Genomic DNA, 27,690 nt, shown 5'->3' with positions numbered 1-27,690 from the left:
ACGAGCGGGAACGCGGCGGGGCGGGACGGAGGCTACGCTAGCCCCGCGCCTCCCCTGGAATGCCGGGAGCTGTGGTCCAGCGCTCCCAAGGCATCCTGGGAGTTGGAGTCTCTTAGCAGCAAAGGGCGATCCCCGTCCATCTGCTCCCTAGCCTTCTAGGAAATATGGTTTACAGCCTTGTTCTTAGTAGCTTGATTTATTGTGTTGGCAGAGAGTTGGATGTAAAATAAGTTTCCTGTTTCTGTTAGGATTAAATGAAATAATCAATAGACAGTACTTTAAACTTAGTTGGTGCTCAATAAATAGCAGATAGTATTAGTATTATTCTGCCCAATCATTGACATGTGTCTAAATCCTGCTGTTTTTCGAAGCCTATTTCAAAGCCTATCTCAATGTCTACCTAATCGTCTGCAGTGTTTCATCTGTAATCAACGTATGCCACAGTTTGCGTTGTGTTTATTATAATCAGCTAAGTCTCCATCACCCATGAGACTGAAAGCTTATTGGCCACTGGGTCACTGTTCTAGGTCAAAATCACTGAAGTCACAGGCAGAGGGAGATTAACAATGAAGCCAATGAAGCATAAGCTTCAGGACCTCACTTGCGCAGGTCCCTCAATGAGTTTACATAGCTTTTTGGTTTTTTATTTGTCAACTTTACTTTTCTTTTTTTTTTTTTTTTTAAGATAGAATCTCACTTTGTCACCCAGGCTGCAGTGCTTTGGCGCCATCTCGGTTCACTGCAGCCTCGACCCCCTGGGCTCAAGCAATCCTCCCACCTCAACCCCCCAAGTAGCTGGGATTACAGGCATAGGCCACCACTCCTGGCTAATTTTTGTATTTTTTGTAGACACAGGGTTTGACCATGTTGCCCAGGCTGGTCTTGCCCTCCTGAGCTCAAGCAATCCACCCTGCCTCGGCCTCCCAAAGTGCTAGAATTACAGGCGTGAGCCGCCACACCCAGCTGATTTTTCTTAAAGTAGATCCTCCAAAATTATGTGAACTTCAGTCCCTACAAAACCTGGAATCACTCTGTCCATTAGACAGTTCAGTATAGTGCCTGATGTCTTACATTTTCCCCTCCAGATACCCTCGTCTGCGTATGCTCCAAATACTTCTCCTGCCTGCCCTCTGCCCCAGGAGGCTGACCTCTACAAATTGCTTCGTGCTCCCTGGGCTCCCTGGCTTTAGGGTGTGCTCAGTGGAGAACCCCACAGAAGATTGGAGGAAAAAGAAAGGTCGGTTAGAGTAGGTTAGGCCCCTGGATCCTTACTGGCAAGGTCACCTCCAGTTGGCAGGTCCCTCAGCTGAAGGTCACTGCTCCCTGGCCCTCCCTCCAGTTTGCGGTAATAGCCCTTCCTTTGTGCCTCAGGTCTGGAAGTGATAACATCATGGCTGCTGCTGACCCACAAGTTACTGCTCCCTCTGTCGTGGTTCCTACCCCCAACACCATTGTAAATAGTCTCATTGCAAATAACCTTCCTCAAATTATCCTATTTTGAATTATGTCATCTGCTTCCTGTTGAGACCCTAACAGAAACACATGGGCAAGGTGAACACTTGATAAAATTTGTCGGCAAAAAAGTCTCAAGATTTGCACATCTCATGGGTGTGGAATCCCCCAGCAAGACTCTGTGGCCAGGATCCACTGAGAGAAAGACACACACACCCACACCCACACACATACAAACACACACATGCTAAGAAAACTTGGAACAGGGCTTATCTGTCACAGTGTGACCGTATTCCCCTAACCTCACAATAGACATGGGAAGAAATGCCCCTGCTTCCACGCTGGGTTGACAATTGGCTGGCCTTAAAGCACAGTTAAATCAGCAACAGTGTAAGGAGAGAATGGAATGCATTTATTCTGGAGCTCTTGGCCCTGGCACCCTTCATCTGATGGCTCACTGTTAAACACTCCTTACGTGCAACCATGTTCCAAGGCAGTTGCCAGCACCTACAACATCATCCACACATGCTGAGATGTCTTCCCAGTGCTTCCCAGTGCAGAGCATGGCAGGACACCAGTCCAAGCTGCTGTCACAGAAACAACACGTCTGAAATGCTGTAGATGGGGATACAACTCTCGAAGCTAGGAGACCCTTGATACGTTTTTATGAGTTGATAGCTTGGTATCAAGATCAGGGTCATACATAAGATTCACCAGTGAGGACTTGCCGTTGGTGGGCTTTAGAAATTAAGAATTGATGGCTCATGCCTGTAATCCCAGCACCTGGGGAGGCCGAGGCTGGCAGATCATGAGGTCAGGAGTTTGAGACCAACCTGGCCAACATAGTGAAACCCTGTCTCTACTAAAGATACAAAAAATTAGCTGGGCGTGGTGGCACCTGTAATCCCAGCTACTCAGGAGGCTGAGGCAGGAGAATCGCTTGAACCCAGAAGGCAGAGGTTGCAGTGAACCGCGATCGTGCCACTGCACTCCAGCCTGGTGACAGAGTGAGACTCTGTCTCAAATAAAAAAAAAAATTAAGAATTAAACTAGGCAGAAAATGCTCATAAAAATAATCCTGCCATATATTCAAAATACCTATATAGTCCAAACAAATGTTTACAGAGCACTTACTGTGAGCCAGGGATTGAACCAAATTCCAGGGATTCTGGTTTAACTAATGTTTAAGGAGTCCCTACTATTTGTCAGGCACTGTGATTTTCAACACACATTACTTCCCCAATTCTTAGAGGGGAAAAAATCTCAAAGAATTTAGACGATGATTCTTGGTCCCCTGAATCTACTTCCAAATGTTCTTTTTACTGCCCCTTTATGCCCAGCATCAATACATGAAGACAATTCTTATAAAGAAATAATTTTAGCACAGTGGTGGAGACTTGTACAGAATGCTGTCATAGGCTAGTACTGAGATTCCTGGTTAAGGGGTCATCATGGATGAAGCAGGGTGACTTCATTAATAAAAATTTTCCAGCTTCCCGGTAAAGGCAAACCAACTAAAAATTTATACATGGGATCTGTATTGATTTGCTGCATAGTCAGACCCCAGAGTTCCTTTTTTTTTTTTTTTTTTTTTCATCTATGGGAGCCCTAACACAAAGGAATAGAGAAATAAAAATAATCCAGGCACTTTGGGAAAGTGTGAGAAGGTTGGTCTTGGCTCCACCGTGGCAGAAACTCAATCTATAAACTTCAAACAAACGCCATAGTCATTAGGAAGCAACACTGTCCTGGTGGCTGCCCAGCAGGCACTGATTCAACTTGTGAGTCAGTTTATGCATGCTTGTCCTTGTTGTTTTCACCTGTAGAATGGGAACAATCATTCTGGGCCAACCAGCTCTCTGCCACCCCAGGCTGATGGGAGGCAGATGAGGTAATGTTTGAAAAGGGCTTTGATCTATCCAGAACAAAGTCACTGGGGTGTCCTTACTCAGTGTAAATAGCCTAGGAAAAGCCCAAGGAAATATCACTTCCTGGGAGAAAGGGAAGGAGAGAGGAGTGAGGGGCAGAATGTGATCAGGGTCTGCTGAGTACCCTGACCCTGGTTCGTACTCCCCCACCCGCTCTTGATGCTTTATCTCATCCCAAGTGCCCAGAACCCTTATTTCCCTTTTAGCAAGGAGTTTTGAGGATCTACCATGTGTCAGGCAGAGTGTCTGATATGGATTGGCTGTGTCCCCACCCAAATCTCATCTTGAATTATAGTTCCCATAATCCCCACGTGTCATGGGGAGGAGTGAGTTCTCATGAGATCTGATGGTTTTTAAGGGGCTTTTCCCCCTCTCACTCATACTTCTCCTTGTTGCCGCCCTGTGAAGAAGGACATGTTTGCTTCCCCTTCTGCCATGACTGTAAGTTTCCTGAGGCCTCCCCAGCCATTCTGAATTGTGAGTCAATTAAACCTCCTTCCTTTATAAATTACCCAGTCTCAGGTACGTCTTTATTAGCAGCGTAAGAGCAGACTAATATAGTCCTTAACATATTTATAATACAGTGGGAGAACCAGACATGTCCATGAATTCTAGTAACTATGATGTTTATGCGAACCTATTACATGCTGGGAAAACCATCTCATGTAACCTTGTGAGGTGGGTAATATGACCCCAGTGTCCAGATGAAGAGACAAAGCCCCAGTGAAATTAACTGATTTGCTCAAGGTCACACTGCTGGTGGCCAGTAAAGCTGCCTGACTTGAAATCCATCCTGATATTAATCACAGCTGTTGACACAGGAAAGGGTAATGAGGAAAGAGCTAACTGGAGGTACACAGACTCCACACAGTGAGAATGCAGGAAGAAGAGCAAAGTGTTCTCCTAGGCCTCACAGAGAAGCCTGAGAAGGTAGAGAAGGCAGCATGAACCCAGTTACTCTGCTGAATTAATATGATTCCTCCCACAATGGTACAGATAGGTTCTTTTAGATATTATGACACAATAATAGATTATTGTAATTATTCTGAGGTCAGAAGTGGATGAAAGAAGTTTTAAAAGCCTACAAAATGTTTCCTTCTTCTTTTCTTCCTCCTGATAATGACATCAGTGGTGGTGATGATGGTAAGGATGATGATGATGACACTGACGATGGCAGCTTCCATTTATTGAGTTTGAAGCATTTGCTAGGAACTGCACTAATACTTTATAAACACTATTTCCAGAAATCTTCACAATATTTTAGGAGGTTGGTAACTTTACCCCCAGTGTAGAGATAAGGATATCAGAGCTCAGAGAAGGTAAGTCACTTGCTGAAGTTCACACAGTTAGTAAATGATGCAGTTGGGCTTTAAGCCAAAGTTTCTACTGACTCAGAAGACCAAATGCTTAACCATTCTACCGTGGGGTTCACCAAACACTCACCATTTGATATGCTTATATCTTCTGAGATGGTTTTCAAAATGCCATGGCTATTTTATCTTCCTGAAATCTTGAGCAATTAATAATAGAGGGAAATATAATGTGTGGGCCTCCAAGAATGACTGAATTGTTTCACAGTACCCTGGTGAAATTCTCTGAGCTGAGGATGATGTAAGCTGCCTGCAGGTGGGTTGGTTTCTGCGACCTTGTTGGGAGGTGTGCTCGATATGATCTGTCAACACTCAGCATCCATTTCTACTGCCTTCTTCTGTACCTTCCTACTGCACAGGCTGCAAAACTAAAATTGCACTTCCCAGAAACCCTAGTACTTAGGGCTCTGGATGCAAAAAGTTCCACCAGTTAAAGTCCTCAAAGATTTGGAGGGCAGGGTGAGGTAGCAACATGGTCATGGTGTTGTCTTGGGATTTTTCCACAGCCGTGTTCCACTGCCTTGTCCCTAATGTAATGACTCAGAAGACGCTCATATGTTGGGTTGGAAGCGGTATCAGCTTCCCGATATAGTTGTGAGTTTATGTAGTAAAGATATGGACCTTGCCCAAAGAGAGGTCTGGCCTTCATTCTCTGCAATTGAAAGCCCTTGGAATATCATGCTTGATAGAAGTGTCTTTGTTTGCCTGGGGGCCTTGGGTCATCAGATAGTCTGAATATAATTTAGGGTGGGGGCTGGTCATACCAGATGGTCTTAGGATGCTGGTTGCTCATGCCAGAAACACCAGCAAGGCAATTTAGGGTGAGTGCTTTGGGTCACACTGTGTCAGTGTGGTCCATAGGGACCAGAGACTGAGATCAGTCATATGGACAACCATACCTTCATGACAGAGCCCCAGTAAAAACTCTGGACACCAAGACTTGGATGTGCCTCCCTGGTCCACAGCACTCCATGTGTATTTTCACAAAGTGATACTGGGAAGAAACGCCATCCTAACTCCATGAAAAGAAGACCACACAACCGTGAATTTGGAACCCTCTCTAGCCTCTGCTGCTTCTCTTGGCTGATTTTAACCTGTAACCTTTCCCTGTAATAAACCATACCCATGAGCATAACAGCTTTTAATGAGTTCTAGGAATCTTTCTAGCAAATTTTCCAAACTGAAGAAGGTTTAGGGAGCCCCTCAAATTTTGCAATTAATTTCAGAAGTGAGGCAAGTCTTATGGGTTATATTCTCTCCAACAGTACAGTTGGCTAAAACTCCTGCAGCGTTCTTAAACTCTCTAGCGCCAGTGGCAGCCTCCTCATTCTTCCCCTTTAGATTGTTGCAGAGCTGGTGGCTCCCCTGACAAGGCAGTTCTGCAGTGCTTGAGCTAGTGCCTACCAGTGTGGCCCTTCAATATTTTAATCCCTATATTAAATCCCTTTGTGCTTTAAACATCTAGCAGGTTAACAGGTTAACAGGATACAGTTAACTATGTCCCATGTTAAACATTGACTAATACAGGAGAGAAAAGAGACACCAATAAGTGCAATCTATCATCACTTCTATGATGAATGCTTTTCCTATTTGAATACCTCTGAAATCTGGATGTATGTTTCAATCAATACCAATTATAATTGGCAATTTCTTTATTAATAATACATAAAATAATGGGGTATCTAACACTTGACAGAGTCTTAGATTTGTTGAAATTCTAGGATACTTGGTGTTTGCTTCATTAGAAAGTCTCTCCAGATCATTTCTCCTCTTCATTTTACTTCTCACATTGCACACTGGATCCAATGCCCCCAAACCCAAGGGTGAGGGTTTCCTCCTTTCTTTCACTTCACACTCTTTGAAAGGGAAGACAAATACCATTGGAGAAAGAGAGAAGCAATGTGTTAATGCAATAGGACGTGGGTTTCGTGATTGAGAGAGGCCTGAATCTGAAACTTTCCTCTGCCACTTAATTGCTGTGCGACCTTGTATAAATTATTAATCTTGCTGAGCCTCCTTTTCATCTATGAATGACGGTGGCTGTTGGGATTAAATGAGATAGCCTCTACACAATTCTTGGCCCTAGTAGGCACTCAGTAAGGGCTTTCCCTCCTCCTTCTGCTCATCCTTCTCTTATTGCTCTCCTTCTGAACATCATGAGGTCTGCCTCTCATATCACTCCATGTGCCAGAGCCAAGCTGCAAGCAGCTGTTATCATTTATTGTCCGTGGGTAGACATAGACTCAAGTCAAATATACATACATGTTCATATCCAGTTGCCAACTTGCAAACTCGGAAAGGAAGGAGAGTTTTGTCAAAAACAAAAGCAAATTGTTGCTTTTATTTTTGCAACCATCTAACTCCTGTCGTGTTTTGATTTCAGGGCTGCTCCAAGATTCTGGGACAAAAGGCACTATATGTAAGCATTATTATGAGACTCAAAGGGGGCTCTGAGCAAAACAAAATCCTTTTATTATAGAGAATTGGAAAGACTTGTTGCCAAATATAGTTACTGCATGGAAAATGCATTTTTCCCCTTTTCCCCCACATCATCACCATTGCCACCACTGTGCTGTAGCTAAACCCACACCCTATCAATTAATCTATCTACAAATATTTTAAATAATAATGACTAACATATTTTGGCAGTTACCATGTGCCAACCATGGTCCTAAGTATTTTATATCTCATATCTCATTCAGTCTTCTCAGCAGCTCTTCCGAGATAGGTATCATTATTAGCACATTTGACAGGTGAGGAAATTAAGCCTTGGAGAACTTAGGCAACTTGCTCAAAGTCATATAGCTAAAAAGAGGTAGAGTCAGGATTTGAATGCAGCTGTATGATGTCAATCATTATGTTCCTCCTCTATGTCAAAGGGAATATGGGATTGCACAGCAAAGATGGGTACATGTCCCTGATCCTCAGAAATCTGTAATCTGATTATCAAGATAAATGTCAAGTGACTGGCACACTAGCAGCTGTCCCAGCAGTTGAGGTGTCACAGAAATCTTAGTGAGCCAGGGTTCTTCGAGAAGACAAAATTCAGAGGCTATAGTCTATTTATATGAATTACCATGTCCCCTTCTCTGCTCCCTGACCAATTTCTCTGACCTCGTGGTTTCCTCCTTGCTCAGGCAACAAGGGCTTTCCAGCCCCATGCCTCAAGGAATGCCACAAGAAAGGGAACAAAGATGATGGCAATTCTTGGCTTCCAAATTTTAAAATACAATCTTGAAACTCATGGTAGAAGCAATGTATTTCAGAGAAGATTTTCAGAGTTTCAGAAATGTGTGCTTTGGAGTATCAAATGTCAAGGCCTTGGAGGAAAGGCCAGAGCATAGCAGAAGTTTCAGAAAACCTTTTTCCAGTGCAACAGTGGATATGTTTCCTAAAATGAGGAACAGAGAGAAGAAGGAAGGGAGAAAGGGTGTCATTGCCAAGGTGTCTTTGAGAAGGGCCCTCTCTGTAGCTTGCCCCAAGACCAAATCCCAGACAGTGGAGGATATAGAATCTCACATGGGATGCATTTGATGGGTCTCAGAGCATCAGGTCTCACCTGTGTCCTGGACTGTCTCCCTCAGGCACTGGTTTGGTGGTGTTACAGGCTAAACTCCATCCCCTCTCATTCCTGTGCTGAAGTCCTAGCCCCTAAAACATCAGAATGTGACTGCATTTGGAGACAGGGCCTATAAAGAGGTGATCACTTAAAAATGAGGTCATTGGGGTGGGCGTTCATCCAGTCTCACTGGTGTCCTTACACAAAGAGGAAATTCAGACCCAGAGACATGCAGAGGGAAGACTCTGAAGATGCAAGGAGAAGACGGCCATCCACACTCTGTGAGAGGCCTCAGGAGAAACCAATTCTACTAACACCTTGATGTTGGACTGTGAGAACAGGAGTAAACCGTGAGAAAATAAGCTTCTCTTGTTCAAGTCACTGACTGCCCTAGTATACTAACACATGACCATAGAGCTGCAGAGCTGCGCGGCTCTGATCTGGGCCAATCCCCACACCCCAGAGGTTGGCTCCCCCTGCCCCTCCTGAAGTCTGGGCTGTGGCTCCGGGCTCAGTGCTCCATTTCCATCTTGCACCAGCATCTTGCAGCCACCTATGTGTGAGCCCCATCAGGAGTCCTTTCTTCTTCTGTCACTCAGATTAGAGGGAAACTTCTAAGAGGCCAGACTGTGAACCGAGAGAGAGAGAGAGAGAGAGAGAGAGAGAGAGAGAGAGAGAGAGAGATGTTGATGCAACTGCTTTTAAATGTTAAATAGATTGACAGAATTCCTAGGAAAATAGCAGAATGGGACAGGAATGAAACTATGTTCCACATTGAATTCCTAAAAGGAAAAAAATATTAAATAATAAAGAAAAAATTCCACATTGAATTTCTAATAAGAAAATAAGAATAATAATAAAGGAATTGTGTTGCACTCCTATTATGGGAGGCCTGTGGACAATGCTGATTGTTTAACCTTCATTATCAACTCCGAAAGACAGGTATGATTACCGCGACCTAACAGAGGAGAAACAGGATCTTTAGTTGTGCTTATGGCTAGTTAGTGAGAGTGGGGTTTTATAGCCGAGGCTGTCTGACTCCAAAGCCATGATAACTCCACACTGCCTACTAAAATGAGGTAAGTGGGCATTTTCCTCTCTCTCTTTCTGCACAAATATCTCTAGCTAATACATCAAGAGAGAGAATAAACAATCAGCAAGTTGATACATTATACTCACTTCAAGCAAACAAGCCAATTGTTGGTTGTTTCTCACAGGTGTGGCTTGATTGCTGACCATTAGTGACCACTAATAAAAGAAACCAGGCTACCACACACAAGTATGTTTCAATTTCCCGGGACTTGCATTTCACACCAGGGAGCTGAGCTCAGCCAATATTTTCATAAGCTAACACCTGCAAAAGAGACAGAAAGCATGATCTAACTGAAGTACCATTTATCTTTGGGAATTAAAATATAAACCAAAGGATAAGTTGTGAACTTGATCATTCTTTCCCCTCACTGTCACTGGTCTCAGCTTAACACAGAGATAAGCCTCAGGTGTTCTGCAAATCTGTGAAGCAGCTTTAAGAGGAGTCAGGACATATTGCAGGGCCTTTGGGTGCCTCCGTTGGTTTAATCTGACATTTACTCATTTACCATTGAACAAATAAAGACTGAGCACCTAATGTGTCTCAGACACTGTGCTAGGCTCTCAGGCTAGGAATGAGCAAGAAAAGATTGCTGTCCTCAGGTGGCCACACTCTATGGGGGCAGACGGACACAAACTTATGGTTATAGGACAAGGGGACAGTGGCATTATGAGGGGAATTTCTGCTCCCACCGGCCAGTTTTCATGAGGAAAGTTCAATTCCACACCCCAGGAGATGTACTCTTGGGAAGAAATTGTAGCCTCTCTCCCACTCACTCTTCCCAAGTAAAGAGAAGTGACTTGCCAGATTAGTAAGACTTGGAGAAAGAATCCAACATGAGGCTGAGTTCCTCTGACCCACCCACTCTCTCATTGTCTCTCTTTATCTGCTTGCCTGCCCCTGCCTCCAAGGTGTAAGAAAGCTTGGGCCGGGCGCGGTGGCTCACGCCTGTAATCCCAGCACTTTGGGAGGCCGAGGCGGGCGGATCACGAAGTCAGGAGATGGAGACTATCCTGGCTAACACAGTGAAACCCCGTCTCTACTAAAAATACAAAAAATTAGCCGGGCGTGGTGGCGGGCGCCTGTGGTCCCAGCTACTTGGGAGGCTGAGGCAGGAGAATGGCGTGAACCCGGGAGGCGAAGCTTGCAGTGAGCCGAGATTGCGCCACTGCACTCCAGCCTGGGCGACAGAGCGAGACTCCATCTCAAAAAAAAAAAAAAGAAAGAAAGAAAGAAAGAAAGCTTGGGTCAGGCCCAAGACCTGCCTTCCTAACTCAGATCTGGAAGGACAAATCTCTCTCTGGAGGCTCACAGGTGTGGGGCAGGGACTCCTTGCATTTGGCTGTGAATGGCTGGCCTCAGCAGAGTTGCCCCAAACTTTAGATCTGCAGCCAAAGTCTAAGGAAGCTCAATCAGCCACAGGTCAACCCATATTCTCCAATCAAGCTTTACCGATAATAAGGCTAACAGTTTGATATCATCTGTGTGGCTCTATGCCTATACTTCCATTTATTTCAAAACTCATAGGGAAAGAAAGAATGTTATTTAATCACCAGTAGTTATGACAGTGGTGAGAGGGAGGAAATGAATGAGCAAAGAGGAGAAATAGCCAACCCAGTGGAGGGAAGGGGCTGGTGGATAAGGCTGGACCCTCAAGTGAGGTTCTGAAAAAGGAGTAGATATGACTCAAGCAAATAGGGATGGGAAGGGCATTCCTGGCAGGGAGAAGAGCATATGCAAAGGCATGGAAGTATGAAAGAGGCTCAGTGCATTTGAGAAATTGCTACCCTCATCTCTTGACTCTCCGGGGATAGCACCTCCTTAGCTCCGGCCCCTCTCTTTGGATGGATCTCTGTCTTCACTTCCTCATCTCCAGCCATACGTTAACCCTCTCTAATGCAGCATCTACCTCCTTCATACCACCAAAAGCATTCTTGCTAAGGCCACCCATGACCACATGGTACTAATTACAATGACCATTTTTCAGTTTTTATCTCACCAGGGCTCTTTCGTCATTCACCACAATTGACCATTCTCTTTTTCTTCAAGTACTTTCTTCTCTTGCCTTCTATAACACTGCTTTGTCCTGATTTCTATTTTTCTCTCCGAAAGCTCCTCATGCTAACATTTCTTCTTTGGCTCCAATTTCTAAGTCTTCAAGGCCTTTTTCTCTATATATAAATTAGAATTTTTTTAAAGAGATGGAATCTTGTTCTATTGCCCAGGCTAGTCTTGAGCTCCTAGGCTCAAGTGATCCTTCTGCCTCTGCCTCCCAAATAACTGAGATGATAGGTGTCAGTCACTGCACCCAGCTTATGTTTGGATCTTTATGTTCAAATCTAATGGATATCAAGGAGTGGAGATGAAACCTGGGGAATTATTAACATCTGTTTGCATGCTGCAGATGGGAGTGGATCACCCTAAGAAGTGAGTGTAGATTTAAAAAAAAATCAGAGTCAGTGGTAAAGGTGAAGTAGCTTCCATCATACTAACCTCCCACTGGACAGCAGCCAAAAGCAGGCAGAAACCAAAGTGGATTTGACCCTTGAAAGAAGGAGCCACACTGGGGGATAGCCTTGTTTATTTGACTTTTCTACTGAGGACAATTCCCACTCTGCATGCCACAGCGTGGCTAGAACTCAAGAAGAAAACTAGCCGGGTGTGGTGGCTCACACCTGTAATCCCAGCACTTTGGGAGGCTGAGGCAGGCAGATCATGAGGTCAGGAATTCGAGACTAGCCTGGCCAACGTGGTGAAACCCCGTCTCTACTAAAGATAAAAAAAATTGGCCAAGCGTGGTGGTGCGAGCCTGTAATCCCAGCTACTTGGGAGGCCGAGGCAGCAGAATAGCTTGAACCCAGGAGGCAGAGGTTGCATTGAGCTGAGATCATGCCATTGCACTCCAGCCTGGGCAACAGGGCGAGACTCTGTCTCAAAAAAAAAAAAAAGAGGAAAACCACAGTTTTATTACCCTCAGGAGTCAGGGGATGGGTTTCTGAACTGCTAGAACAATTGGAAACGAGGGAAGGCAGATGTCCCAGAATGGGGGTAGCCACAAGGGGCAGCCTTAAAACCCCCATATATACACCGCTGAAATCACTGGTTGATTAGTGAATTGCACATGCATGAGCAAGATTTCAAGGAGCCCAAGGGGGAAACAATAATTGGAAGGCTAAAAGAACAATGCACAGATTTCAACAACTGCCCACTGTGGGGAAGACCAAGTTTGGGGTTTGAGTCCTGCCGAGTTAGAGGAGCTTAATAAACATTTCAGGCTGTCCATTGAAAACCCACAAAAAGACCATGACTGAAGATGAAAGGCTATGTCCAAGTTCTAAGGAACTAAGAAACAGAGATGCAATGATGTCAAGTAGTTGTTTTAGGCACACAGTCATTGAGTTTAAGGCTGGGATTCAAATCCCCCTGGTCTGGCTTGTCAAAGTTGTCAGAATCAAAATGAAGTCACAGATATTAAGGAAATCTTAACAAAGACAGCTGGGGAAGGCCATAAAGAGAAGTTCCTCATGCTTGTATGTCTCTGACTAAAAACTCTCATGAAAGACTGCAAAAACCACAATCTTGCACAAAGGCCATTGCGGAAAAAAATCCTTCTGTAAGGACATCTTCCCAGCAACTGCCTGTCTAACCTCAGACTGGCATCACCCTTGTTATTGATCTTTGTAGCCAAGGATAATTATTTCCAAACAATTGTGTAATCCTCCTCATTTTTCTTCTTTAAAAACCTTTGTCTTCCTTTACCTTCCCGAGTATGCACGTAGTTTACCGGAGCATGCATTTCCCCATTCCAATGCTCTGTTCCCAAATAAACTGCTTTTCTTTTAGCAAGCCTCCCTCTGGTTGTGATTTAGGATGATAGACCCTATAGCCCATGCCCTTGCCACTGCCCTCCACAGCGTCTCTGTCTGTGCCCTGCGTTTTTCCTTTAAAGCACCCATCACCAAACTCAATATCCAAATGTAATTGCATATATGGTGGTTTGTCTTCTGCTCTAGGCGAAGATTCTTGGGTACAGAGCTTACCTAGCCCCTGGCACATGGTCCACACCCACTAAATATTTGTTGAATGAATAAATGAATCATTTGGTATGGCTGATTTACCAATGCCTGAGCATGTATAATGTATTAATATCTCTCCTGGTAGCAAAAATATATCATTGAAAACGCATCCATGCCATATGATTTCACCCCCTTGTGATCCTGGAGTGAATTAAATCACCGATAATCACTCTCGTTTATAGCTGGGTTTATTTGTACATATCTGTTACTGACTATTTTTAAGCATGATCAGGAATTCCTAAGTGTAGTATGAATGGCTCAGTATTTTGATTAATCAGCTCAGTAGGGAAAATTTCTATGGGTAATCAGACTGAACATAAAGATAGGGCACATGCTGAGAATGAATGAAGGGAGGGAAAAGAGGGAGAGAGAAGGACAGAGATAAGAATTCTTTTGTAGCCAGAAAAGCAGTTTGAGTCAGTGCCACTGAATGTGTAAAGTTTCTTTTTCTTTTCTCTCTCTCTTTTTTTTTTTTTTTTTGAGACGGCATTTCACTCTTGTTGCCCAGGCTGTAGGCTGCAGTCCAATGGCATGATCTTGGCTCACTGCAACCGCCAACTCCCAGATTTTCAAGCAATTTTCCTGCCTCAGCCTCCCAAGTAGCTGGGACTACAGGCATGCACCACCATGCCCAGCTGATTGTTTGTATTTTTAGTAGAGACGGCGTTTCACCATGTTGGCCAGGCTGGTCTTGAACTCCTGACCTCAGGTGATCCACCCACCTTGGCTTCCCAAAGTGCTGGGATTACAAGCGTGAGCCACCACGCCGGGCCATTAAAGTTTCTGTTTCATTGTGTGTTAGGCTGGCAGCTATATTAATTTCCTGGGACTGTTGCAACAAATGACCACCAACATGGAGACCTATAACAGAAGTGCACGGTTCTGGAGGCCCAAGTCCTAAAGCAAGGTGCCCTCAGAGCCATGCTGCCTCCAAAGGCTCTAGGAGAGAATCTTTTGCAGCTGTTGGTGGCTCCTGGCTTTCCTTGGCTACTGCCTGCATCTCTCCAATCCCCGCTCTGTCTGTACATGGCCTTCTCCCCTGTATGTCTCAGAGCTCTCTTTCCTTCCTCTTTTAATTAAACCAGTCACTGGATTTAGGGCCTGCTGTAAATCCAGGATGATCTCATCGCCACATCCTTTAACACCTTGTTTCCAAATAAGATCACGTTCACAGGCACCCAGAGTTAGAACTTGGACGTACCCTTTTGGGAGACACAATTCAACCCACTGCAGCCGATGTTGCTGCATAATTCCCTTTAATGGAGGTAAAGAGTGGAGACTGCTTTGACAGTCAACTTTCCCTGCCCCCGGGTGAAGCTGGGCATGTCTCCACGGCTACGTGTCCTCTCCAAATTGGAGCCTGCTCTGGCCCAAGCCCAGTGCTGGGTGTCGTTTTATTCTCACAAGTACTCCGGAAGGTTCCCACTTTCCAGAGAAGGAAATACATACCCTAAGAGGTTAAATCAGCTGCTCAGGGTCACATACATGGAGGTACAAGGTTTGAATTCAGGGGTATCTTCTCCAAAGCCAGAGATATGGCCGTCCCACACTGCCTGAAACACTTCTATTAGAGAGCCACTATATTCTCAAAACTCATTTGTTAAAACACAGACACTTCCTGAGAGAGGTTACCCAAGCCTTCCTAGAAACCCAGATTGTGGAAGACTATATTAGATCATCTTCTTCTAGAACCTGAGAAACCCTAGGGGCACGCACGTAGGGAGAGACACTAAGATGGAGCTTTGGTATGAGGGTAAACTCACACATTGAGAAACGGATGCCCTGAGAGGTTAAGTGACTGGAGCAGGAGTACATAGCAAATCAGAAATCAGACCTGGGAATCCTGATTCCGCATCAGAAAACTTGGAACGCATCGGTCAATTGAGAGATCCTAAACTGGCTGTGTTGAAGGACTGCTATCAATGGAATCAGCTTAAACAGCAAAGTCCCAGACAGATTCCCCATGGTCAGCTCTTTCCGGGAGGCCTCCATAACTGAACACTTCAGATAGGAGAGTTTTAGCATGGAACGAGTGTTAGTGACCTGAGCTTCAGTAGTTTCAGTAGCCACTTCTCCCCTCTGGGCAGCAGTTTCCTCAACTTTCAGCAAAAACGTGGATTTAATAATCTCAAAAGTGCCTCTAGCACTAAATATGTATTATTCCGAAGCTCCTAGAGCTTGGGCAAGCCTCAGGGCCAACTAAAGCTAGTTCAAACCCCAAATAGACATTGGTTGTTTCCATTGCCTGCCACCGTTTCCCCCTTCCTCTATTACCTGCACTTCACCCTTCCAGTGGGGAACCATCATCTGTAACTTTTACCTTGCAGTTGAAAAGAGCTGACCACTTCCGCTCTGTAGTGAGCATGTGACTGAGGCCTAACCAATCAGAGCACTTTGTACCCTGAAGATGGCGATTGGTTCAGGAATAGATATCCATCCAATCTGAGCCAATGAGATTCAGTACAGAGGCTTTTGTTGCAAATATTGGGAGAAAGAAGTTCTCTGTCTGCTGGTATTGCCAAGCAGTGAGAATCCCACTATGTGAGCCAGGGAGGTCAGTGTAAAGGGGAGCTTGAGTATGGTAAACCGAGTCCTGGTAATACTGACATTGCTGGAGTGTCTAGATGCAACCTTGCCTGAGCTCCAAACACTCTTGCTCCAAACACTCTTGCCCAAGCTCTAGTTGTAGTTACATGAGCCAGAGTAATTATATTCCTTTTTTTAATTTCTCCTTTTTTTCTTTTCTTTTTTTTTTTTTTTTTTTTTTTTTTTTTTTTTTTTTTTTTTTTTTTTTTTTTTTTGCTTAAACCACTTCATCACTTGCAACTAAGTTTCCTGATTGATACCAAAAAAAAAAAAAAAAAAACCCTCATTTTAAGGATGAGAAAATGGAAACCCAGAATGAAAAAGTAGCTTTTCCACAAAATCTGACAGGAGAAAGCATCTTGAAGCCCATCAAGTCCAATTCCCACTATTTACAGATAAAGAAACTGGTGTCCAGAGATGAGAAGTGGTTTGTTATGTGTATACAACACACACACACACACACACACACACACGTTGCAATGTGAGTTGTCTTATTACAATACTGAGAAACTCTGATTATCATCAAACATTTCATACCTCCTATTACACGTGAGAGAATTATTATCTAGCCTGGTGCCGTGAAATGCTTTTTCCCATAATGGAATTTTACTCTGGAAGTGTATTTCGGTATTAAAAGGTTCCACTTTATAATGTCGATGGTTCAATCTGTGATCTAAAAGGCACTTAAATGCTTTGAACAAGAAGCATAAAAAGCTTTTATTGCAAAAGCCTTGCTAGATCTACCAATTTTGCCATTGATCCTTTTCCCCTGAAGACTGCTCTTGGAAGCAGCCATTGCAGAAGCAAATCCCATGCGGGGTTGGGTCTCCTGCGGGTTAGTAAGACACATTTCAGAGGGCTGAGCTTTTCTGCAGGCCCATATGCAGATACCAAAGCATTCTGGATGGACTTCAACAAAATGCTTTAAGTACATCACTCCAAGCAAAGACATCTGAGCCATCCAGAAAGGCCATGAAGCCTGAGTTTAACTCCCCTCATTAATCTCAGTGTGTTTCCTCCATTAGGTCACGTCATTGTAAAATAGGTTCAATAATACCAGTATCCAGCCGGGCGTGGTGGCTCATGCTTGTAATCCCAGCACTGTGGGAGGCTGAGGGAGGGGCAGATCACTTGAGGCCAGGAGTTCAAGACCAGCCAAGCCAGTATGGCGAAACCCCATCTCGACTAAAAAGAAAATACAAAAATCAGCTGGGTGCAGTGGCATATGCCTGTGGTCCCAGCTACTTGGGAGGCTGAGGCATGTGAATGGCTTGAGCTTGGGAGACAAAGTTGCACTCCAGCCTTCCTGACAGAGCAAGATTCTGTCTCAAAAATTATTATTAATAATAATAAAACCAGTATCCAATGTTCTTATAGGGATCAGTCAGTTACAGTTTCTAAGAAACCTGATACATATTGGTGCTTGGTGAATGCAGGTTCCCTGTTCCTGGTTGGTGTGCTTCCTTCATAACTGAGGGATTCAGGTCCCACAGAGAACAGTGATGTGGTGGGAAAAAACCCACACTTAGCACAGGGAGACCCCTGACATCCCAGCTTTACCCTGGTCAGTTCATTCACTTCCCTAAGCCTCCATTTCCTCATTGTAAAGGGGCATTTTAATATATCACAGAACTGTCATTGCCACTCACGTTGTGTATGGGCCAATATGGCTGCCTCCAACCTCAATTCCTCATGGCCTTTCAGCTCAGTTGCCTGCCATGGAAAAGGGAATATGATTGGCACCTCCTAGTCATTGATTCACCCTTTACCAATACCTGGGGACCAGGGAAATTGGGTCCACTGCCAAGTTAGCAGGGGCTATAGGCAGGAGTATCCCATGAAGGGGCTGTGGGCAGACAGGCAATGAAAAGCTGGAGTAATAGAGCATTTCCCAGAGAGTGCACCATGGACCAGTGGCCCTATCGGAGTTCCAAAGTGAAATAAGTATAGGAAATATTGCATCCAGCACTTTCTGCAAGATTTCCAATGCCCATCATTGTGTTTAATTTCTACGGTCAGAGGGGGGAAATAATTTTGTTCAGTCTTAGACTTCTCAAACATATTTCACCATGGAACACATTTTCCCAAGCACCATTTCACAGCACTGATGGAGGGCAGAGCACACTTGAGGGAGCAGGGCTCCAAGATTCCAGAAGCTCAAGTGTAATTTTTGAGATATTTCCTACATTGGATATTCCTACTGACACTTTCAATGCTTACACTTGGGTATTCCAATGCCGAGCTATTCTTTGGCCACACCAATGACTGTTCTCAAAGCATTCATTGATCTGCGCGTGTAGTCACATTGACAAAATGCACTCCACTTCCCATGTACTCTCCTAGGCAAAGAGAACACCTGCAAAAATATGACTCCTGGCTAAAGGGAAGGTAGACACCAGCAAACAAGAGTGAAAAGGCTCATAAGATAAATGTGTGCCTGGTGGAGGTGCAGAGGGTTTGGGGAGAAGCCTTGTTTGAAGGATGAGTTGCTGCCCCTAGGAAATAGTCAAAGAAGGCAGGATGCAGCGCAGGCTATGCATGCAAAGGCCCAGAAGGAAGATGGCAGAGGGGATTTCTGGAATTACAAGGAATTAAATTGGGATAGAGAGCCAGGGATAAGAGGAGAGGAGTGGAAAGGTAAGTAGGGGTCAGGCCATGAAGAATGTACTGAGCCGTGCATACCAAGGGTATCCTTAAGTATCCTCCAGAGGCAATGGAATAGTCAAATACTTTTTAGTGTGGAGTTAAGGTGAAATGGTTAGATTTGTGGCTAACAACAGTCCTAAAACCCTATGGAGGTGGGCTTGGAGAAACCACCCAGAAGATTTGATAATGGCTGATAGGCAAGATGTGCTTAGAAGGTTAAAGATGGCTGCAAATTCCTTGTCCATCTCCTGGTTGAAAGATGAAGTTGATTTCCCCTCCCCTTTCCTCTGGACTGGACTTAGTGGCTTGCTTGGCCAATGGAATGTGGGAGAAGGGACTTCCAAGCCTAGTCATAAGAATCCTTGCAGTTTCTACCTAGGCTTCTTAGAATACTCACTCTAGAGCAGTAGAGTCCAACCCTTTGAATGAGAGGACATTTCATAGTGTGTCCTAATTTCCTCTTGTATTAAGCATATCAGTTATGATGTATTAGGGGCCCACCTAATGATGGTTTTTTAGACTGGTTTTTTTCCACCACATCACTGTTCTCTGGGGGACCTGAATCCCTCTGTCATGAAGGAAGCACACCAACCAGGAACAGGGAACCTGCATTCACCAAGCACCAATATGTATCAGGTTTCTTAGAAACTGGAACTGACTGATCCCTACAAGAACACTGGATACTGGTTTTATTATTATTAATTATTCACAGATTTTTTTTTTTAGCGAAAAAATCTGTGATCAGCTATCATTAGTGTTAGTGTAGTTCACGTGTGGCTCAAGACAATTCTTCCAGTGTGGTCCAGGGAAGCCAAAAGTTTGGACACCCATGCCCTGGAGAGAGTCAACTGTCCAATCCCCCTAGGAAAGACCACACTGCTCTAAGGTTAGCCTGAGCTAGCCACATGGAAAGGTGCATATTCAAAGAGACCCACTGTGCTAGCCATCCCAGTCAAATCATCAGACATGTCAGTGCAAATGCCATCTTGGGTAATCCAGCCCTAGAAAACACAACATGGAGACAAATTAAATTCAGCCAGCAGCCAGAACCAAGACCCCAATAACACAGCTCCAGCAGGGTCCCTCAGCCGTCTCTTATTGTTCAGGTCATCCTAGCTGAGGTGGAGCCATTGGGAATCAAAGACCAGCTATCTTGCATGCCCTGCCGCAATTCCTAACCCACAAAATTGTGCATATAATACAATGGGGCTATTGTTTTATGCCACTCACTTTTGGGGTGGTTTGTGACACAGCAAGGGATAAACATGATACTGGACAAATTCAAGTTGAAGTTCACCTGGTGAAACCATCCTGTGAACAGAAGTTACTGTTTGATAGCTACAGAGTTTCCCTTTGGAAAATGAAGAATTCTGAAGACGGATGGCACTGACGGTTTCACAACAGTGGGAACATGCTTAATGCCACTGAACTGTGTGCATTTAAAAATGGTTAGGATGGGAAATTTTGTGTTATGTGTATTTTACACAATGAAAAATTTCTCTGTCTTGTGAAAAGATTGGGAGTAGTGCATAGGCATGCACGCACACACACACGCACGTGTGTGCACACACACTTCTCAGACACATTTCCTATTTCACAGCACAATCTTACCACGTCCTCTTCCCTAGCGTATGTCACTTCATAGCCACAATTCTGAAGCACTGGGGGCAGGGTCCCTTGAGAAGGAACATGGCCCTAAATACGGAGAACCTCATTAGTAGGTGGGCTTCATTAATTAATGAGATTTAATATAATTCCAGGAGCCAGGCAATACCACCACGTTAGTCGTTTTGTTCCCATGGCAAGACCATCTCTGCAGCGATTTCTTATGTTCCTGGGTCAAATCCAAGACCTCACTGCGAAGCCAGCCAAAGCCTCCCTTCAAGGAAGGCACTTTTGGGTATTTCAAGACATTCGTCTTCTCCCAAGGCTCAAAGTCTGCCTAGGCATTGCTGAAGATGAAGCACAGCCTCCCACTGCCTTTCGTATTGGAAGTGCAGGGGAGGTGCTGAGGGGCCTTGGGGAGGGGAAGCCATTCTGCAGGAAAGAGAAAGGGTTTGGGGAGGGTCCTAGAGTGAGCATCCTCACCAAGACGCTGCCAGAGAGGAGCCGAGCACAGGTCTCGGATCATATTTCACTCATGTTTCAGAGTGTTTTGTTATGTGTCACTCACATTTCAGAGTGAAATATAATCAGAGACCTGTGCTCAGCTCCCGGTTCGGAACCTAACAGTCTCTGTGACATTATGAGGGTTTCGCTGTGTCATGATGGGGGCTTCTCTGTCTCAGCGGCAGGCATCACAGGGTCACACTGAGGTATTAAACTTGCAAACTCTCTATCAGGTCTGGGAGAAAGAGCCTTACCATGAGCCTAAAGGATTGTTGTGGTTGAATTTTGTCTCCCCAAAATTCATATGTTGAAGTCCTAACCCCCAGTACCTAAAATCGGAGCTTACCGATTGTAATATAATTTGTTAAGATGAAGCCATACTGGAGTAGGGTGGGCCCCTAATACATCACAACTGATATGCTTAGTACAAGGGGAAATTAGGACACAGATACATACCCAGGGAGCATACTGTATGAACATCAGAGTCTGCGGCCACAAACCAAGGAGCTACCAGAAGCTCCAAAAGAGGCCTGGAACAGAGCCTCCCCTAGCACCTTCAGAGGGAAATGGCCCTTCCCACACTTTGATCTTGGGCTTCTAGCCTCCAGAATTGTGAGACAATACATTTTTGTTGTTCTAAGCCAAGAAGTTTGTGGTACTTTGTTACAGCAGCCCTGGGAAACTAATACAAGGTTGATTTGTTTCGCAAACACGTCTTCCCGGAACTCCTCCCATGTCCTGGGCCCCATGTACCGAGATGGGTAGGACACATGTCTCTTTGTGCTCAAGTGTCCCCTTGAGAGAAAAACTCATCACAAAGTGTTATGAGCAAATTGTGTCCCCCCTAGATTCAATATATTGAAGTCCTAACCCTCAGACTGTGACGGTTGATTTGGAAATAGGCCTTAGGTTAAAATGAGTCCTTGGGGTGAGCCCCGATCCAGTAGGACGGGTGTCCTTATAAGAAGGGGCGATTAGGACGCAGATACACACAGAAGGAAGACAACATGAATACACAGCAAGATGTCAACCATCTGGCTGGGCACAATGGCTCATGCCTGTAATCCCAACACTTTGGGAGCCCGAGGCAGGTGGATCACAAGGTCAGAAGATCGAGACCAGCCTGGCTAACACGGTGAAACCCCGTCTCTACTGAAAATACAAAAAATTAGCTGGGCGTGGTGGCATGCACCTGTAGTCCCAGCTACTTGGGAAGCTGAGGCAGGAGAATGGCTTGAACCCAGGAGGCGGAGGTTGCTGAGCCGAGACTGTGCCACTGCACTCCAGCCTAGGTGACAGAGTGAGGCTCTGTATCAAAAAAATAACAAAAACAAAAAAAGATGTCAACCATCTATAAGCTGAGGAGAGAGGTCTCAGGAGAAACCAGTCCTGCTGACACCCTAATCTTGGAATTCTAGCCTCCAGGGCCATGAGAAAATAAGTTTCTGTTGTGTAATTCCCCAATCTGTGGTACTTTGTTATGGCAGCCCGACCAGACCAATGTGAAAAGCAACGTGCTAAGTTCAAAATGAACACAATGCAGAGAAGAGGCTCCCAACCTGACCCAGGGAATCTGGAAGGGTTTATGAGAATAAGTGACATCTAAAATTTGGATAACCCCCAGGACTCTGAGGGACAAGTTCTCCATTCCAGAAGCATCCCTGTTCTGTTTCACTTTGGGGATTCTGGCACTGGGCTTACTCTCTCCTATCTGAAGACAAAACCCAGAATGTCTGGATGTGACCAAGACAAGAATCTCCTTCCCACAGAAGGGTTCTCGTTAGCAGAAGAGCAGCCAGGTTGCTGGGGAGGGTCAGCCAGGCCTCTTATGATTCCACAATTCCACATGAACTCCATTGGGGAGGGAGGGATCTCATTTCCCTGACTCTACCCCCATCAGGATCCATATTACCTAGCAGGTTCTCTGAAACTGTTCATTGAACAGAAGTGAGAGAAGAGCTGGACTCCAGCCCAGCCTATTCCTGGGGTCCAGTTGCCACAGTGGCCTTGAAGTGTTTGCACAGCTTCTGCAGACAACTGGGACACCTGCTCTTTCACATTGGGGCATGGACCTACTCATCAAGTCAGTCCATCTGTGACCAATGCAATGGGTCATGAGACAGGAAGTTACACCGTGCAAGATGGCAGTACACTGGGCATCTCATGCAAGCTGAGCCAATAGGCCCCTTCTTTGAAGATTGTGAATTGAAGGGATGGGGAAAAAAGATGGTGAAAGTGAGACAGACACAAACAGAACCTGGGACAAAGTGACACACACACATGCGTGCGCACGCACACACACACACACACATACAATCCACACAGCCTTTGTCCCTGGTTTGAGTCCCTTCCTCCCTTCCAGAGGCTGACAAAGCTCACCTCGCAGTGATGGGAGTTGAAGATTCCTATTATCCCTGCCTCCAACCCCATTGGTTCTTCCCAGGAAGAATACTTAAATATGCCTACCACCAGGTGCCTTGGAGGGTTATTTCACAACAACACAATGAAAAAATAAGAGAAATCTTGGCAAACTTTAAAGAAAATACAGTTAATTGCCACTGACATTCTCTCTTAGGTTGCATAAGCAAGCCCTGGGCTTAATCACATGCATTATTGCAATCAGCCTGCCAATCACATTTTGAAATATTTCATTTTTGACATAATTACAGTAGAATACCCACAACCCATCAATAATATGGATAAGGCAAGATTGATATTGTGTTTCCAAGAGGGGCCTGACAAAGGCATCGTAGCTTTTGTTCAGGGAAGAAAGACAGGAGGGAGAGCATCTCCCTCTCCCTTTACGACTGGTTTAGCCAGACTGTCTAGAACGTCACTCACAAGAGGCTGGAAAACCCCGCTCGCCGGAACCGTAATTGGGAATTTTCAATTATTCAAGCCTCATGTAGGTTATTCTTATGGAGTAACAAATTCAAAATGAATGCTATAACCTGGGGCCTTTGTGCTTACACGTTATTGTGAAATGGAAGCCTATTGTGAATTGCTCTTTTATGTTAATTTACCTCATTTTACTTATTAGATCCTTGCTGTAGATCAGTTGATTCATGTGTACGATTCTCAAAAGTAAAATGTGCAGAGAGAAATTGTAAAATTCAGACTTCCAACATAGCCAGTAGCTTGGCCATGGGCCCCACCACCCCTCACACGTTTTGTCTTTTCATCAAGGTAGGGCTTTGCCTTTATTCCCAACAGCGGGGATTAGAAACCTCAGACAAACCCTCAGACAAAGTTGTTCAAAGGATGACTTTTTTTTTTTTTTGCATACAGAGTTCAGTTCTTTCAGGAGAACCCGTTATACACTTAGTTGAAGTGCAGAAGTTGAGAGAAGGAGAAGGAAGCTCAGATCTAAGGAGAGCATTTCCCTACTCAAACCTTTGTTCTAGAAGCTTTGCTTATGATGGACAAACCACTGGGCGTGTTTGACCAACAACAGGGGGCATGAAACCTCTCACAAGCACAGCCCGGGGGTCTGGCATGGAGATGGGGGTAGAGTCCTGTGGGTCTGCAGCATGGCTTTGAAGCTATTGCGCCCATCCTGGGCTCTCCCTTTTCAGAAAGGCCCTGGCACCTGCCAACTGGTCCTGCCCACAGGGTCGACTTCCCCACCAGGCAGCGCAGGCCCAGAGCCAGGTCCCTCATACTTTCCAGGGCCTACAAACACGTCTGACTTTCTTTCACAATTAGATGGGGGGTAAAAAAGAAGTTTTAGATCACAGAAAACGTTTTAATATGCAATGTTAATATATTTGTCTTTATACTCATGCATTCATAAAATATAGTTTAACACATTTAAATTTTTATTGTGATAAAATATACATAAAATTTACCATCTTAACAATTTTTAGTGTACAGTTCAGTTGTGTTAAATTCATTTACATTGATGTGCAACTGATCTCCAGAACTCTTTTCACTTGCCAAACTGAAGTTCTATACCCGTTATACAATTCTCTATTCTCCTCTCCCCCAGTCCCTGGCAACTACCATTCTCTTCTCTGTCTCTATGAATTTGACTAGTATTGATACTTTATATAAGTGGAATCATACAGTATTTTTTGTTTGTTTTAAAGAAACAGGGTCTCAATCTGTAGCCCAGGCTGGTGTGCAGCGGCATGATCATAGTTCACTGCAGTCAGGAACTCTTGGGCTCAATCAATCCTCCTGCCTTAGCCTCCCAAGAAACTGAAACTATAGGCATGCACTCCTACACCTAGCTAATTTTTAAATTTTTTGTAGAGAGAGGAATCTCGTTGTGTTGATCAGGCTTGTCTTGAACTCCTGGTCCCGGTAGTATTTGTATTTTTGTGTTGGGCTTATTTCACTTGGCATAATGAACTCCAGGTCCATGCATGTTGCAGCATGTGTCAGAATCATCTTCCTCTTTAAGGCTGGATAATATCCCATTGTATGGATGGACCACATTTGCTTTCCAGTCATCTACTGGTGGACACTTGGGTTGCTGTCACCTTTTGATTATTGTCAATAATGCTGCTGTGAACATAGGCGTATAAATATCCATGAGTCCTTACTTGAAACTCTTTTGAGTATATACCCAGAAGTGGAATTGCTGGGGATCATATGAGAATTATATTTTTAATTTTTTTAGGAACCACTATATTGTTTTCCCCATCAGTTGCAGCATTTTACATTCCTACCAACAGTAAACAAAGATTCCAACTTCTCCACATCCTTATCAACACTGTCAATTTCTGTTTTTGGTTTGATTTGGTTTTTTGATAGTGGCCATCCCAATGGGTGAGAGGTAGTATATTTAATATTTTTTCTTAGAGGAAGAGACCCACAAAGACAATAGTGTCTCAGACTCATGACATTCAGAGTATGGCCCTGCTGGCCTCCATCAGCCTCTTGGGGGTCTCCTGGCCTCTTGGTGCCGCAGCCAGAGTGGCCTTTCCCATTCCTGCCTGGAGATTTCACTCCTCTGCTTCCTATTCTTTTATAGTGTTCTGCATCCAGAATGATCCAATCCCCTACTTCTGTGCCTATCATGCTGCCTGAAAGCACCAGGAGACAGGGGCTGACTTGTGAACAGTACTTGGAAAATACGGACTGAAGAACAGATAGCATTGCCCTGTCATGCATTCAAGAATGCACAGTAGCCCCCACTGAGCTTGTCTGCAACCCACAGCAACCATTCACGGGTGGGCCCTCACCACTCCACGGAGGTTGCCTCGATTAGTTCTGTGTTGATTCCTGTGGCTGTTATAACAAATCACAGCACACTGGGTGCCTTTAAGCAACAGAAGGGGAACCTCTCACAGTTCCAGTGGCCAGATCTCTGAAGTCAGCGTCACTGTGCTGAAATTAAAACTCTAGAGGAGAATCTGTTGTGGCTCCTGGCAGCTCGTCCATGTGGCTGCCCACATCCCTTGGGCTATGGCTGCATCACTCTAATCTCCACCTCCATGGTCACATTGCCTTCTCCTTTGTGTGTGTGTCACATCTCCTCCTGACTCTCTCTTACAAGGATATAGGTGATAGCATTTAGGGCCTGCCAGATAATCCGGGATGATCTCCCCATTTTAAGAGAGTAACTCTATCACATCTGCAAAGACGCTTTTCTAAATCAGGTAATGTTTACAAGTTCCAGGGACTGGGTCCTGATATATTTGGGGGGCATTATTCGGGCTACCACAGTTCCCCACACAACCCCATGAGGCATGCACTGTCCCCTGCATTTTGGAGGTAAGAAGCTGTGACTTGGGAGGGTAGGTGCTTAACAAGTGACAGGCTGAGGTCACACATCCCCTTTGAGTGAGATGGTTAATGCGCCAGATTCCAGAGGCTTAGCTCTTCATGGGGCTTCTTAGAAACAAACCCTAGCTTCTAGGACTCCAGCTCTGCCTCACACAACCCCTACAGTCCTGCCCCTGGACCTCAGGATGGTAGAGACCCCCCTGCAACCCAAGAGAGTAGGTACCTGTCTTATTGAGTGCCAAGACGCTTTTTGCTGTGCTGTAGAGGGAGATGTAACTATTTGTTTTAGGAAGATTTTCTGAAATAAAAACTACCGTAAGAATGGTTTCCACATTACCCAGTATTCAAGGCAGAATTGTATCCCCCTAAATTCCTATTTTGAAGTCCTAACTCCAAGCACCTCAGAATATGACATTCTTTGAAAATAGGGTCATAGCAGATGTAATGGTTGAGGGGAGGTCATACTGGAGTAGGGTGAGCCCTACCTCAATCTGTACTTAGAAAAGGGGAGACGTGGACACAGACACACACACACAGGGAGAATACAGTTTGAAGGGAGCTCTGCTGCCACAAGCCAAGGAGTTACCAGAAGCTCAGAGACAGACCTGGAACAGATCCCTCCCGAGAGCCTTCAGAGGGAGCACGGCCCTGCCCACACCTTGATCTTGGACTTCTGGCCTCCAACACTGGGAAAGCATGAACGTCTGTTGTTTAAGTCACCCAGTTTGTGGTGCTTTGTGACAGCAGCCTTAGCACATGAATACACCTGGTAAGGCAGATCACTGAACTAACCAGAAACTTCATTCCCTTCTGCCTCTCTGTGCCTGGGTAGGCAAGGCTGACCTGCTTTTAGTCTGGGGGGGTGCTGTTTTGTACCACTCAATGCAGGCACCAAAGTGTGCTTTCTATGGCCTTCCTCACCAGCTGTGACCATTATCATCACAACATGAGGTGTGGCATGGTGTCTTGTATAATATGACCTGGGAAAAAGAAAGAAGAAAGGGAGGGAGGGAGGGACAGAGGAAGGAAGGAAGGAAGGAAGGAAGGAAGGAAGGAAGCAAGGAAGGAAGGAAGGAGGGAGGGAAGGAAGGAAGGAGGGAGGAATGGAAGGGGAGGGAGGGAGGAAAGGAAGGGGAGGGAG

General features: G+C 44.9%; 1 long non-coding RNA gene across 1 annotated transcript; it reads right to left on the bottom strand.

Moving 5' to 3' along the window:
* Positions 1-6,431: 6,431 nt before the first annotated feature.
* Positions 6,432-15,813, bottom strand: LOC108519090 (uncharacterized). Its single transcript, XR_001882521.1, has 4 exons — positions 15,750-15,813; positions 11,399-11,570; positions 9,489-9,663; positions 6,432-6,606 (listed from the first exon to the last, which is right to left on the bottom strand). It is a non-coding gene; the product is annotated as an uncharacterized LOC108519090 (long non-coding RNA).
* Positions 15,814-27,690: the final 11,877 nt, after the last annotated feature.

Source organism: Rhinopithecus bieti, unplaced genomic scaffold (genome assembly GCF_001698545.2).
Source record: "Rhinopithecus bieti isolate Rb0 unplaced genomic scaffold, ASM169854v2 scaffold_41913, whole genome shotgun sequence".
In the NCBI taxonomy this organism is placed as follows: Eukaryota; Metazoa; Chordata; class Mammalia; order Primates; family Cercopithecidae; genus Rhinopithecus; species Rhinopithecus bieti.
The sequence above is the reverse complement of the archived record's forward strand: the minus strand, read 5'-3'. Positions and strand labels throughout refer to the sequence as shown.